The sequence below is a fragment of the Otolemur garnettii genome, unplaced genomic scaffold (genome assembly GCF_000181295.1).
Source record: "Otolemur garnettii isolate 467f Iridium unplaced genomic scaffold, OtoGar3 scaffold00086, whole genome shotgun sequence".
NCBI lineage: Eukaryota > Metazoa > Chordata > Mammalia > Primates > Galagidae > Otolemur > Otolemur garnettii.
The window spans coordinates 2,233,635-2,236,627 of record NW_003852481.1 but is presented as its reverse complement, the minus strand read 5'-3'; the positions used below and the strand labels follow the sequence as shown (position 1 = coordinate 2,236,627).

General features: G+C 37.5%; 1 non-coding gene across 1 annotated transcript; it reads left to right on the top strand.

Moving 5' to 3' along the window:
• Positions 1-2,686: 2,686 nt before the first annotated feature.
• Positions 2,687-2,789, top strand: LOC111726924. The gene has a single exon (XR_002774588.1). It is a non-coding gene; the product is annotated as a small nucleolar RNA U13 (small nucleolar RNA).
• Positions 2,790-2,993: the final 204 nt, after the last annotated feature.

Below are 2,993 nucleotides of genomic sequence, written 5' to 3'. Positions count from 1 at the left end.
GTCCACCAAGAAAAAAAGTTTTTCCTAGAGTTCTCACGCTGTTCGTGGCAGAAACACACTGGTGGCTGTTTGGTAATAATGTTGGGGATGGGATTTGAGGATTCAATGATTTTTGAGATCCTTTCCTAGTCCTAAAAAACAGTTACGTCTTAAGACAACATCTGGGAAAAGTACAATAGGGGTGACGTGCTCTCTCTTTTAACACTGTTTGTGAGTTACAAAATAGTCTTCTACATCTTTTAAGGTCACCTAGTAACTTAGTCGGAATTGGGAGTAAAGCCAAGGTCAGACATTCCCCTTGTTTAGATTCTTTGTACTCTACTCTGGAATTTTATGGCATTTATCATAAACTAAATTGGCTTTGTTGCATAAGCAGAGAGGATTAAGTAATAACTGTTACCTTATCTTTGTGGGAGACTGATATGCTCATATCTGCAAACACATTATGAATTATGTACTTATGTAATTTGATTTTAGATATGAAGCAAATAAAGGCAGGAACAGACCTGTGGTTTCCTGCCTCTCAGTTTAGGTACATTAGCCAGCAGACCTCTACTGACTGCACTGAAATTTTATAGCTTATATCAGCAGTTACATTTGTATGGCTTGCTAGGCATACAGCGTAAAAGATAAGATAGTTTTATTTGCTTTGTCTATTTTTCCAGTGAGGGCTTGGTGAATACATTGTGAATATGTCTTAAATTAAATATGCAAGATAATGTGAATAGTATAAAATATCATGGTTTATAATAGAAAATTCTCTTGCATTTCTTTCTGTGTATAGCTTTTAAAAAGTAGTGTGATTTTGGCTCAGTGCCCATAGCATGGTTACAGCATTGGCCACATACTCCCAGCCTGGCGGGTTCGAGCCTGGACTGGGCCAGCTAAACAACAGTGGCAACTGCAATAAAAAAAAATTGCTGGGCACTCTGGCGGGCACCTGTTGTCCCAGCTACTTGGGAGGTTGAGGCAAGAGAATCTCTTAAGCCCAAGAGCTTGAGGTTGCTGTGAGCTGTGATGCTACAGCACTCTACAGAGGGTGGCAAAGTAAAACTCTGTCTCAAAAAAAAAAGTAGTGTGATTTTGCATTGTTATAGCTTTTAAAAAATAGTGAATTTTTTTTTTTTTTTGACAGAGTCTCACTTTGTTATCGAGGTGACATGGTAAGACTCTGCCTCAAAAAAAAAAAAAAAAATTAGCATGTTCCCAGCTGGCCTAATTATCTTGACCTCTCTGTTCTCTTTCTCTTATGATCTCCATTTACCCTCATGGTCCCCACCTTGAAATCATTTTCACATCTCCTTTTCTCTTGCTCTTCAAAGTCTACCTCCAAATCTTTTAACAGAGCTATTCCTCTCTTTCATCTTCACAACCTCCCAAGTTCAGACACTGGTTCTCTCTTGCATGGGCCTTTATAGCAAAACTGTGCATCTGAACCGTCCCTGGCAGTCTTCCCATCTACGCTCGCTGTCACTGAACCAGGCAATCCACGTGGCTGCCAGTTCCCTTCCTAAAATATAAGTTAGATCAGTACTTCTTTCTGGGTGGAGTTCTCTTTCCTCAGAGATGAAGGATAAATTATGCACTTCTCAGCATGTCTCAACTTACCTTGAAACTTTTGGTTATAAAGATTCTTACATGCAAACATCAATCCTAGCTTGACAGTCTGTAAAGCTGGTGGCTTTTCCTCTGCTGACCCTCTTATGGAACTTCTACCCATTCCTTCATTCTCCCCTCCTCCACGTGGTGCTCATTTCCGTTGCAGAGTTAACTGCCCTCTCCTCTGTCCGCCTTGATACCACCTGTCTGTCTGTATTATGGCTCATAGTATACAGCTTTGTTTGTTTGCCTTTCCTAGTACTGACCCACAGGGCAGGATCCGAGTCTTATTCAAACTAGCAAAGGGCCTGCAATTCAATGTTTTAGATCAAAAAAACTTCCACTTAGAAACCCTTCCTGCAAAAATGAATCTTCTGCATTTTCAAAAAGTACTTTTATAAGACAAATGCTTTGTAACTGGCATCAGAACTCCAGAACTCAGAACTAGTCAATATATTGTGGTGAAGTAGAGGAGGATTACAGCATAAAAGTGTTAGTAATAGATTGATTTGGGTGTCTCTTTGTAAAGCATATTATGTGGTGTATAAAAAAAATCTTGTGATTACTGATTAATATAAAAATTTTATTCTAAAAAATAGTGTTAGCAAAATGTGTATTTTCCCCTTGAAATATAAAGAATGAGAAAGAATTTTTAAGTCAAATCTCCAATATTTCACTTAAAAGTGCATACACGTGATGTAAAGAACAAAGTCAAACAAGTGTGTGTGCAGATTACATTTGCAAGCAATAGTAGATCTGACCCCTGATAATAAAATTCTGTCAGCTCAGTTCACCATAGCTTTTCTTAGGAGAGAAAAATTTCCTAAGCTTTGCTGCTCTTGTGCAATTGATCCACATAGTAGTAAAACTCAAATTATTTTTTTAGCACTATACAAGTAATATAGAAAAGCATGATAAATAGAATAAAGAAAAAAAATGCCCTTAGAAACACCACCCAGAGGTGACTATAGGTTTCAATCTTTCTAACACTTCACACATTTTTTAACCTTAAACATGGCTGTGGTAATACTACCTGGGCAGTTTGCTAAGTTTTTTCCCCATTTAATACTACAAAAATGTTACCTTGATCCTTCTGTAGTTGTAAGTCTGAAAACTTGGTTTTCACGCTCGTGTGTGAGATGTGCCTCTTTCATACCTTGTTACAACGTCAGCTCATTAACTGTCTGGCATTGAAAAATAAAATTGTTACTTAAAATGCTACAGAGTAGATAGATCTCATTTTTAGACGCTCAGTTTTCACATCTCTTATTTCTGTATCTTGTGAATAATATTGTGATACAGCATTTATGAATAAAGCTCTTGCTCTATTTCAGATCATTTCCTCCAGAAAGAATTTCAGATATGGAATTATAGGTTCTAAGAGTTAGGAACAT